The sequence below is a fragment of the Chinchilla lanigera genome, unplaced genomic scaffold, assembly GCF_000276665.1.
Source record: "Chinchilla lanigera isolate Chin_1 unplaced genomic scaffold, ChiLan1.0 scaffold00031, whole genome shotgun sequence".
Lineage (NCBI taxonomy): Eukaryota > Metazoa > Chordata > Mammalia > Rodentia > Chinchillidae > Chinchilla > Chinchilla lanigera.
This window is the reverse complement of record NW_004955432.1, coordinates 18540177-18553130: the sequence shown is the minus strand read 5'-3', so window position 1 is coordinate 18553130 and position 12954 is coordinate 18540177. Positions and strand designations below refer to the sequence as shown.

Here is a 12954-nt window from a genome sequence, read left to right as displayed (position 1 = left end):
TGAGCATTTTCCTTTCATTGCACAATGTCTGTCATACCTTTTAATTTTTATTCACTCTTTCAGGTCCTTACACCAGTGAGGCAATACGTTGCTTACACATGGAGGTCTGCTTTATTTCACTTATGAGTATGGTCTCTAGTTGTGACCATTTACCTGTAAAAGCCTCGAGTTTATCTTTCTTTATCGCTGAGTAATATCCCATTATATTAAAGTACCGCAATTTTTTTATCCATTCCTCAGTGGATGGACATTTGGGTTGCTTCCACATATGTTTTGTTTTTAACTAAACAGACTATGGTACATTGATAGGGCAAACGAATGATAGGAAACGTTAAAAACTATCCCTAATTTCCAATATTGTCCTCTTACCAGTTTCAGATTGAGAAAAATAATTGAAACTGTTAAAAATATCTTTAGCTCTTTTTAAAATTGCTGGTGCTATTGGTAGATATATAGCACAATTTGGCATTTGGTGGCAGATTTTCAGATATCAAGATATATAAGAGAAAACAGTACCAAATACTTTAAAAATAAAAGAAGCAGGCCAGACATGGTGGTAGGCACCCGTAATCCTATGTCTTTGAGGGCTGAGGCAGGAAGATTACTGCAAGGCCAGTCTGGACTACATAGTGAGTTCAAGACCAGCCTGCACTACATAGTGAGACCCTGTCTAAAAAATCCCCGAAACAACAACAGAAAAACCAAAAATAGCAAAACAAACAAAGAAGCAAAAATTTTTACTGAACACCATGAGGAAGTGTGTCTATAATGGTCCTTTATAACACATTATTTAAATTACAAAATGAAGGCAGGATGAAAACTGTCACTTGGTTTATTATATTTCTTAAGTATTTTCCAAAATGGGCTTTGTAGATGTTGATTAAATGATATTTTGGTGGGATTAAGGAAAGACAGATGTAGAAGTAGATGAATAGGTCAATTTTATCTTGTAGACTGGGGACTGTGGTGATTTTATTGTCTCACAGACAGATTTCCTTCCATTCCTGCTTAGCTTCTCTCTTTGTCTCTTTTTTCTCTCCTTTTCCCATTTCTTCTTCATTTAAGGGAATTAACATAGAGAAAAGTGGACTGGGAAAGAGCTGAGGAATGCTCTTCCTACTGCAAAGACCGTTGGTGACAAAATGACAATTTTAAACCTATGGACAAATGTGCTAATTTTTTCATCCATGTATTAAGGAGGTTTTTTCTCCCCATTACAGCTTTGTGTGAGATGACAGTGATCTAGTTTAGATATCCTTTGTGTCACTCTATTACTCGCACTGTAAGGCTCTTTATCTAATTTCACAGATGATAACTTCTAGTTTGTAAACCATTGGTTATCAATTAAAAGAAATCATCCAGAACTAACTCTTTGGCTAGTGTAATTAATCTTTATACAGTACAATCTCTATTTGATGAAGCGATCTGCACCAAAGGACAGAGTATTTACTCCAAATGATAGCCTTGGTGTTCTGATAATCAATTTTTACTATCATTACAGTCATCTAGAAGAAAAGAGAAAGAAAATGATAAATTTCACGTATCAGCTATCGTTCCTCATGTTGCAAATCATAAAATTTCACTAAAGAGGAAGTCTGAATATTTTACTTTCCTGTGCAAGGTCAACCAAATATAAAACAAGAGGGACAGTTAAGGGTAATAAGTCAACAATAACAGAAATATTGCATAGTTCTGCTTAGCTCATAGTATACAACATGTTATAGTTCCACTATTCCGTCTCACTGATGGTACATATTACATTATTATAGAAACTTTGTGCTAAACTTGCATGGAAAACCCATCTTTAACTTTTGTAGCTGCTTCTCAGCACTGCTCGGATCATTATCAGTGGCTGTCCACCCGGGGTGATTCCTCCCATCCAGGGTGCATCTGACAGTATCTGGAGGTATGTTTGTTGCTCATGACTTGGTTAAGATATGCTTCCGGCATTTAGTAGGAATAGGTCAGGAAGGCTGCTAAGTACCGTGCAATGCACACGACATCCACCTACAATGAAGTATCTGACCCAAAATATAACGTTGAGGTTGAGAAATCTTGATTTAAATGAATACTCATTGCGGATTTTCTATTTTCTTAATATTGGGAATATAAACACTAGGGGAGACAAAATAAGCCAAACAAGGAAATACAAAATAAGCACAATTGAGAAAGTGGAAATCTGAATAGAAAGTTAAATGATGATGTTAAAAACAATGAGCTAAGAGAAACTAGTAGTATAAATGAAACAATTTAGCATCTATATTAAAATATTTTTGTAACAACAAAATAGGTAACGGGAAATTAATTTGAACTTCTTACTTCCTATTTATCTATATTCTATTTTGTTCTTCTGTAAGACAGATATTTTCTATCCATGTTTTGTACTCTGAGTCACTACTTTGAATATAATGATGCATGGTGTATTAACTAGTGTTATCTTCCTATTATTTTGTTATAAAATTTTACTTTTTCATAGTATGAAATTGATTAATAGCTCTCAAAAAGACAAAAAGAAGCTATAAAGGCTCACTGAAATCCAACTCAAATTTTCTTGGGGAATAAGTAGAAGTTTTACAAAGATTAGAACCCTTTCTTATAAATGTTTTTACTCCCTTAAAGTAATTATTTTACATTGTTACAAAAGGTACAGAAGGGTGCTTATTTAAGAATAAATTTCTCTTTTCTTATCACCTAGTTACTGCTTTCTTTTCCTTAAGGCAGTATTATTTTTACTTTCTTGAGGATCCTATCAAATTAGAGGTATTCAATTTGTTTAAAATACATATAAATTATATTGTATGGATGTATTATACTTGATCAGACATCTGTTAACTAACCTTTAATTATTTTATTTTTTGCAATTGCTAAAAATGCTTATATGAATACATTCTTGTATACATCTTAGTACTTACCTGGAGAATAAATAGAAGTAGAATTTCTGTTTCAAAAAAAATTTTTTTTTGGTACTGTGAATCGAACTCAGGATCTTGCACTTGCCAGGAAGGTACTTGTGCCATTGAGCTATGTTCCTGGGCCTTCAGCTTCAAAATTTATATGCATATTTTCCAAGTTGTTTCTTGTGCATGCCACCCCCAAAATGACCTGCAGTGATTGTTTCCTCCTGAAACATACGTCCCTGTATAATTTCCTCCCACCTTGGGTAGTGCAGATGCTGAGAAAATTATATTATGTGACTATAGTATTTAAGGCCAAAAAGGATATCACAGCTTCCACCTTCATTTCTTGGGATCTCTGACTAAGGGGAATCCAGCTGCAATATGATGAGACCTCTCAGCAGCCCCAGGAGAAGCCTACATACAGAGGAACACCAATAGCTGTACCAGCTTGCTTGTTACACACATGGACCACTTTATGAGTGAACCACTTAAAGTCAGTGGAGCCTTCCCAGGGGTGTATCCCTGGCTGCTGTCCTGATTACCTCCTAAGGGCCTTTGATCTAAAACTGCCCAATCTGAGTGCTCCAAAATCTCTGACAGAGAAAGTGTTGGAGAAAATAAATGTTTATTATTGTTTTAAACTTTTATGGTTTAGTCGATAATTTTGTGTAGCAATAGATAATACACGGAAGTTATTCCAAATTCTACTTCCAATGAAGTGTATGAGGGTGCCACCACTTTTCTGGTCTGCTTAATTTAGTGTGGTATCTTTTCAATACTTGCCAATTTAGTGGGTAAATAACATGTTATTGTAGTTGAATTACATTTTCTTATGAATTCAGTTGAGCTATTTTCAACTATTTTTTTCAGTGCTGGGGATAGAGCTAGTCTCTTAAGTGTTTGATCAATCTTGCATTCTTACATCTGGTAATGTGAGCAACTTTGTTGAAGATAACAGTATGTAATATAACAACCACTGTTAATTCCTATCATCTTGCTTTGAAATCCTACATTACTTTTATTGTTTTTGTGTTGTTTTGTTTTTGTCTTTGTTGTTGCTGTTTTGTTTCTTTTCTCTTTAAAATAAAATAATAAAGAAAAGAACCCAGGGTCTTGTGCATGTCAGGCAAGCACTCCACCACTGAGCTACACCCCTAGTCCTCTGAAGGTATTTTTATAACTGATCACATACTTGTAGTTTACTAGGTTGTTGGTTGCTTTTTTATTTTTAAAAACTCACTATATATGCACAAAACTAGCACGTTGTTTGCGATATAGATTCAAACTGTATTCCCTTCCTTTGTTTTGGTTTGTGTGTTTTTTCTTTAATAAGGGCACTATAAAAGAATTTTGTAGTTAATTTTTTTAACAGTTTCTAGGATTTATGTTAATTTGCAAAACTTGGCCCATATCTCAAATAGCTAAAAATTCTACCATGAGTTTTTAGTATTTTGGGTTCTTATTCTTTTAAAATTAAAAATTAATCAGAGATTATTTTGTTTTAAGGTATGAAAGTCAGCTTAATGATATTCTGTTAACCTAAATGGTCGCTGAGCTATTAAAACACCAGTAAATATGAATTAACTGTTCTCCTAATTTGAAATGTTTTCTTTCTTTAAAAATGAATATTTGTCTTTGGTTAACTTCTGACCCTACTATAGTTCATTTATTGGGATCTTTTATGTTATGCTATCATACTATTTCATTTTTGTTTTTAATCATAGACTGATTTTCAGAATTATTTTGTGTCTGTTAATTTATTCAATATTTTTTGAGTACTGAATGTATGCCAGACATTATTTTAAATGTTCAGTTTTCTAATGTATCATTTACAATTTTGGCATCAATATCTATAGACAAAAATGTTACATGCCTTATGTTTTATTTGCTTCATTGGAAGATTTTTAGTAATGTTATGTTTTTTGTGAAAAAATTTGGAAAACTTTATTACTTTTATATGCATAGGAACTTTTTTACATTGTATTAGATTTATGTATTCTATCAATGTGTTCTGGAATTCCCCTAGGAAACAATTTCAAACTGAAGATAATATTTTACTGGGGGTTAGGTAGAAAGGTTCACTTTTTTTTTTTTTTTTTTTTTTGCAGTTAGTCTAGATTTTCTATATCTTCTGAGTTCATTTTGACAATCTGTATTTTCCTAGAGAATCACCCATTTTATACAAAATTTCTACTTTATTTTAATTGAATTTAGCTCAGTAGTTTCAGATATACTTGAATTTTTAAAATTTTCTTTTATATGTGTCTAACCTCTTCATGCTTTTGAACTTTCTCACTCTATTTTTGGTTTATCCTCAATCTTAACATAAATATTTTAAGATTTAATGATTAAGAATTGTGTTGAATAAATTTCTTTTTTCCTCTTTCATTTGTCTACTCGAATAATCTTTGTTTGCTGTTCCTTAACTGATACAGGGCCACTCAGATGTTGAAATTTTACCATTCCTTGACTTGTATTTATATTTCCTTACTTAGGAATTTGTCCATTTCATCTTACTTTCCTGATCACAATGTTAATTATAATAACTTTTTATGATCTTTTGTTTACTGTAGGATCTATGGGTCTTCTACCTCTCTTTTATTTCTGCTATTGACAACTTCTCTGTTTTTCTCTATCTCAGTCTGATCAGTGGGTTGCAATTTTTATCAGTCTTTTCAAAGAATCTCTAGCTAGGTACAATGGAACACACCTGTAATCCAAGGACTCTTGGAAGCTGAGGCAGATACTGTGCTGAAAATTCACCTGGACAACTTAGCAACTTAGTGAGACCCTGTCTCTAAATGGGAAAAAAAAAGACACACAAGAAAAGGCTGCAGAAATAGATTAGCACAGAGGTCTTGTATTCAATACCAGTATGGGAAAAAAATACTTTTTTGGATTTTATTCTTTCTTTTATATATTTGCTTTCTATTTTTATATTCCTTGTTCTTAGCTTTATCATTTCCTTCTTTCCATTTTATCTAGGTTTAATTTATCGTTAGCTGTTATACCTTTGCCCCCTATTTTCTGCATTTTTATGTGAAATATATCTTACAAATTTTTGCTTTTGTCTGACAATCTTCATCTGTTAACTTGAGCATTTAATCCATTTATACTGAGTGTGACTACTGGCGTGTTTGGCCTTACACTGGCTATTTTACTACAGGCTCTTTGTGTGCCCTGTCTGTTCTGTGTCCCCCGTTTCCTTCTTTCTTTGGATTGACAGTTTTATTGGTCAGTCTTTTCTCTCTCACACTGGTATACTCCTGCTGTAGTGACCATGCTGAATGCTGCAACACAGGACAAATGACTGCCCTCCAGACTGAATTTCTTTTCTTTTTACAGACTCACCACCAACGGACGACAATCCCTTTCAAACGCGCCTTATTCCTATGCTTTTGCTTTCAGACCTTCTACCAAATAAAGCATGGGACTAAGGCTCTCACAGCTTTCTGTCTTTCCATTCTCCTTTATGTAAACAAATGTCTTATTTTTCTACTTCATCATGACATGCTTACAGAGCCATAGATTCCACCAGCAGTGTCAAGGACACACAGCTGAGGGCGTCCTTTCTCTGCATTTCCCTGCGTCTGGGACCTGTGCTGTACCATTGGCTCTGCCCTTACATTTGCTGTCATTTCACGGACACTGGGTTTCCACCTCTGCTCCTTTTTATCATGCTGTTGTTGGAGTAGAAGGGTGTAATTTCTTGGAGGAGAGACAAACACTGAACTTATTTAAACTTTAAAAAACCAATTCTTATGGTATAGCATGCAGCTTTGGCTTGAAAATGCCCTTAGAGTTAACGGGACAGTGTAAAAGCAGTCAGAAAAGCATATTATACCAATACGTACAGCCACCTATTATTGAGTATTGGAAATGAGCTAGGGAGTATTAGATGCCAGGTACAGAGGGATCCTGTGATCAAGTATCTGTTCTCAGGTAAGTCACAGTGTGGAAGCAATAGCAATTAGTAAAGGTTTATTAGAGTGCAGGGTGATCCTGGAGATCAAGTTAGGCTTGGGCTGAGTTCTGGCTCAATCTCAGCATTACTCATTAAGAGACATGTGATTCAGTAAACAGCGCATTATGATAGGGTGAGAGCATTCTGGTAGTCACTAGAACTTCCTGACTAAGTATGTCAGGGATAAACTTCCTAAACAGACATAATTTGCCCTGGTAAACAAAAGCTTATTTTGTCTATTGGATTGTGAATGAACAATTCACATTTATCTGCCAAGAGCATGAGGTGTCTTTTTTTTCTTGCATAATTCAAATTCAGTAAGAAATTAACATACGTCTGAATGTTTTAGTAACGTTTATAGACATTTTTTCAAGGCAGAACAAAAAGGGAAGAGACACATTCTGCTGTTAGAAAAAGTTATTTTACTCTAGGTGCAATTATAATGAAACAAAAATATATACTTCAACAGTTTATTTTTTAACCTCAGAGTATTTTCAGCTTCAGAGCATGTTATTACTCTGTCTTGAATTATTCTCATATAAGAGCAGATCATTCTTTACCATTCCATCCACATACTGTTTTTCATTTCCTTTTAACATACATTTTTCAAAGAAAAATGGCAAAATTAGAAACAGCTACAATCTTTATGACTGTTTTTCTTCTTTGCAGTGGAACTTAGTTAAGTGCTGTTATTTTGTTTTTGTTTTTATGTTTTACTAATTTAATGCTGATATCAGTATAATCGTGTTTTCCAGGGGATGGTGGGTAGGGAAATTGGAAAGATGTTAGTCAGAGTAAGAACTTTTGGTTTTAAGAAATTTTGAGGATCTAATGTACAGTATAGTGGCTACTTTTAATAATATTGAACTGCATATTAGAAATTTGCTAGAAGAGATTTTAGCATCTATACCAAAATATAAATATGGCAATAAGAAATGTTAGAGGTACTAATTAAGTTGCTATGGTAATCACTTTATATTATTTACATGTATGAATTCTTCATATTACAGACTTAATCCAACATTGTGAGTTATGCCTACATAAAGCTAAAACTTCTTTCAATCTGTCATATTTAAAAAGGAATAATAATTTATAATTATTTTTGAATATTAATATATTCACTATCATTTTTGTTTCACAGATCTTTAAGAAGTTAAAATTTGTTTAATATTTGCTTGTTAAACATCATTCTGAAACTGTCTCAGGGTTTTAGCATGCTGTATGAAAATCAGGCTAGTATATTAAACTAACTACTCCACAATGTTTTAATACTATCTGTCTATAATCTCATGTCTATGCACTTCAGTAAGTAAACAAGTTCTTCCATTTTCTTTTTTTTTTTAAGTTCTTCCATTTTCACAAGCACTAAATTGCTTGCAGCTGTCTGAAGTATACTGTGAGCAAAAAAATATGTTTGAATATTTCCAATAGTTTATGTAGGTGTTTCAATGATATTCTCTTAAAGTAAATTCTCCTAAAATAAATCAAATCTTTAGAACCTAAGATCCACTTGAACATTTTTAATAATTTTTTATCAAATTTTTTGAAATAGGAATTACACAAAATGAAATTCACCAGTGAGTATAAAATTTAATGAAATTTGACACTCTTCATAATATAAAACTTTTCTGCTACACCAAAGAATTCCCTATGCCTTTTATCAATCAATACCCTCTCACCAACCACAGCTACTAACACCCACTGATTTGATTTCTCTCACAATAAACTTTTCCTAGACATTTAATAGAAATTGAGTAACACATCATGTAGTGTTCTATGTTGAAATTTCATTTAGCATAGTGCTTTAGACATTTATCTATGTTTCTGCATTTATCAGTAGATTTTTTTTGCAATGTATTATGCTGAATAGATACATAAAATTCTGTTTGAACAGTTTCTTTTCCCTTTCACAATACCTATTGTACACTTCAGATTTTATTTACTCTTTCAGGTTCTTATAGTAGGGAGGAAATACAGTGTTTACACATGCAGGTCTGATTTATTTCACTGATGAGTGTGGTCTGTAGTTGCATCCATTTACCTATAAAAGCCTCGAGTTTACCTTTCTTTATAGCTGAATAATACTCTGTATCATTTCCAATGTATTTTTTATTACTTGTTACTGTATTTTATTGTTTAATTAATCTTACATTTTTACATTGGGTGGACTGAGCAATTTCGTTGAAGATAACAGTATGTAATGTAGCAACCATTGCTAATTCCTATCGGTTTGTTTTGAGGTCACATACCGTTACTGTTGTTTTTGTGTTGTTTTGATTTTGTCTTCATTGTTGTTGTGTTGTTAGTTTTTTTCTCTTCAAAATAAAAAAAAAATCTATAAATCCATTTGTCAGTTAATGGACATTTGAGTTGTTTTCAATTCTGGCTGCAACTAACACAGGTGCATTAGCATTTAAGGGGACTGGGGATTTAGTTCAGCGGCACAGCGCCTGCCTGGCAAGCGCAAGGTCGTGAGTTCGATTCCTGGTACCAAAAAAAAAACCCAAAGCATTTAAGTGCTTTTTAAAACGAACATATGTTTTCATTTCTTCTGGGTAACTAGTAATTGAATTGTTAGATCATAATGGCAGCTGATGACTATGACCAGAGTGGTCTTATTGTTTCATATTTTCATATAATTTCATATTTCCACAGATGGTGTTCAAGAGTTACAATTGCTCCATATCAACCTTTTAATATTAGCCATTTGAGTTGGTGTAGAGCAGTTAGTATTATTGTTCTCATTTACATTTTTCTATTGACTAATGATATTAAACAGTTTCTTATGCTTAGTTTCTGCTAATATTTTTTTTTTAGTGAAGTGTATGTTCCAATCTTCTACTTATTCTTAATGAATTGATTTCTTGTAGAACTGTAAATATTCCCTCTACATTCTATGAAGTGGCCACTTAGCAGATATTTACTTTAAGAACATTAGTATTCTTTTTTTCTGCTCAACAATAAAACCCAGAATACTACAATGTGTGTAAGCATCGTGTCTCCTCGGTTTCCTTGTTTATGGACTTTCTAAGCATTTTCTTGCTTTTCAGGACAGAGTTGTGAAGACTACTGGTCAAGTATTTTGTAAACATCTTTCAGTTGTTGAGCTTATCTGATCTTTTTCTCATGACTGTGATGGACTTATGGGAGGAATATGACAGACGCATAGTGCCCTTCACCTTGCATTCTGTCACAGACACACGATACCAACATGCAGTATTACTGGTAAGCTCACCTTTGATCACTTACATGAGATTCTGTGAGATTTCTCTACAGTCAGGTCCTTGTTTTTCCCTTTACATGTTCTATTCTTTGCAGATGAGCAATTCAGTCTAGCCTACTCTCAAGAGAAAAATTGAGCTGGAAGAGGAGTATAAAAATTATGTGTAAATATGATAACGCAATCTAGCAATGTATATTGAGAGCTCTACATTAAGTATATACGTTACATACATTATACTTCAGGGCATGCAAATATCCTATTTTTATAATTTTTTTCTACTACCTTTAGCATTTATTAGTGAGGCTTACTTGCAACAATTATTACTGTTGAATTCTAATGGTGATAGTTTATTTCTCTTTTATATTTAACATTTGGAATTCTCTGTAAAGATGACTTGTGTTTCCTACCCTGCTTCTTCATTTAATTCTTAGGAATTGGACTCTTTTTCTGGTAGAGGGCAGATAATAAATATTTTAGACCATGAAAACTGGTTTTTAAAGGAAAAGCAGAAGAATCTACTGCTTCTAACCTATCCTCAGTTCTTGTTTCACAGTTCTGTGATTCAGGTATATACTAGACTGCTGCTTATTGTGTATATATAAAAAAGTACTTCACAATAAGGTATTTTTTTAAAAACTGAGAGACTTTGGGCATTATCTTCCAAACACATTTTAATATATGGAAGGTGAAATGTACTTGAGTAAACTTGGTGTTTGAAGATTTCACATTGGGGAGATATTGCTTCATACTGAGAGCACAATCTCATAAAACATGGCTTCCTACACTTTTTTTTTTTTTCCTGGTACTGGGAATTGAACTCACAACCTCGTGCTTGCCAGGCAGGCACTGTGCTGCTGAGCTAAATCCCCAGCCCCCTGGTTTCCTACACTTTACATAAGATAAAACTGAGGCTCAGAAAACTTCTGTCAGTTGTGTAAAGTCATATGTATAATGGGGACCAGAGCCTAGACTATAATTCTAGTGAACTGTGTTCCTATTTCTCTTTTCTGTCACATAAGAAAAGAAAGGAATAGGTCAGATAAAATAATGTAGGATTAAACTGTTATTTTAAGAAGTTTAAAACTAAAATAATTTAAAATTGACCATTAGATATAATATTGGAAATAGGAAATCCTGGTCTATTTGGTCTTTATGACTACTTATTTCTCTGAAATAGAATAAGTTCACAGAAATAAAACAACTGCTCAGGCTACCATTTATTTTGGTGATTGTCAAGAAAGATGAATTAGTCAGTATAAATTCTCCAGAGGTGTCATGATGTGTAAGACTAATAAAAACTGTTCCTGATGGTTTCCTTGGAGAGTGAGAGAATGACCTCAAAGAAGAATCAAAATTAACAAGAAATGAGACCCATCCTTCACAGCACCATGAAGGTTAGGAAGATAAAGCTATAGTACTCCAAAAGCCATGAAATTACTTCTAAAGGCAATAATCAATTTAGTGAGAAACATTAGAAAGTACAAGTCCGAAACAGTTTCAACAAGAATAGTAAGCCCTGGAGGCTACAGCCATCAGAAAAGCAGCTAGTAAATCCCGTTTGCCTCTCCGCTCCTCAGCTAAGATTGATTCGTGCTGAATCCTGAACCAGAAACAATTGTTTGCAGAGGAGAAGCCTTTTTACTTACTAAGAACTAGCTTTCCATCACTTGCTTTTTACAGATAAAATAAGGCGGAAAGCAAAGACAGAAGAAAGGAGGGAGGCGGGGAGGGAAGGAGGAAGGAATAAAGAGGGGAGAAGGTCCACCGTTGTCTGTGTTCTTTCCTGATTGTTTCTTACCCTACTCAGTGATCCGAAAGTCTTCAGTGAAATGCACCTTGTGTTTCTTACAGTAATGTAATGATGATTTTCTTGATCACTTCAAGTCTTTTCTGAATATTATTCATTGGTCTGTCGCTTTGCAATCTACGCAGATTCTCCGCTTACGTTCAGCTGGAAATTTTCGGGGCATAATTAGTCATTGAGCTAGCATTTCACCTGTGGGTGCTGAACCACTGCCGCCTGACCGAGTGTTTCCTTACTTCGTGTGAAAGCTCGATTTCCCTTGTGAGTGGAAAAACTCTGAATATTAGCAAAAGGAAGTGTTACTAAGTTAAATTTATAATTTTGAAATATTTCTTCTGGGGCTGGGATTTAGCTCCGTGGCAAAAGCGCGTGCCTGACAAGCGCAAGGTCGTGAGTTCGATTCCTGGTACCGGAAGAAAAAAGAAAAAACAAAAAAAAATTTTTTTTCTATTGTAAAACTGATATATTTTCTCTGATAATCACAATAAAGCTAAATATTTTTACAGTATAAGGATACTAAAGCAGAAATTTAGAGATGATTGAGAAAACTTTTTTTTCTTCAATTTTACTTACATATTTAATTTTTGTCAAATATTAAATATACATTTTTGGAAGATTGATCAGTTCTTCTCTACTCTTCTCACTACCTATAATCCCAAGTCCTGTTACCCAGAGATAACTGCTTTCTTTCTTTCTTTCTTTTTTTTTTTTTCTGGTACCAGGAATTGAACTCACGACCTTGTGCTTGTCAGGCAGGCACTGTACCACTGGGCTAAATCCCCAGCCCCAAGGTAACTGCTTTCAACTGATTAACTTCTTGCATTTTCTAAATAACATGTCTATACTGATACTTTCTAATTGTCAGTTACAGATATTAGCTACTGAATTTCTTGGAAGATGAGATTAAAATTTTATTTCTTTTCTTTTTTTATTTCTTTTTTTTTTAAAGATTAAAGAAGGATAACATAATAATAGGGGGGACTTAGCAAATTACAGACAAAATGGTAGGAAATTATCAATGGTTATTGTTTTACATATTGTTATCTACAAAATAGTTTCTCAGGAA

General features: G+C 33.5%; 1 long non-coding RNA gene across 1 annotated transcript in view; it reads left to right on the top strand.

The window, feature by feature from the left end:
• Positions 1–1825: 1825 nt before the first annotated feature.
• Positions 1826–12954, top strand: part of LOC102005164 — a 46110-nt gene continuing 34981 nt past the window's right edge. The window contains exons 1-2 of the long non-coding RNA XR_261533.2: positions 1826–1906; positions 9912–10086. This is a non-coding gene — a long non-coding RNA (uncharacterized LOC102005164). The remainder of the gene's footprint in view (positions 1907–9911; positions 10087–12954) is intronic.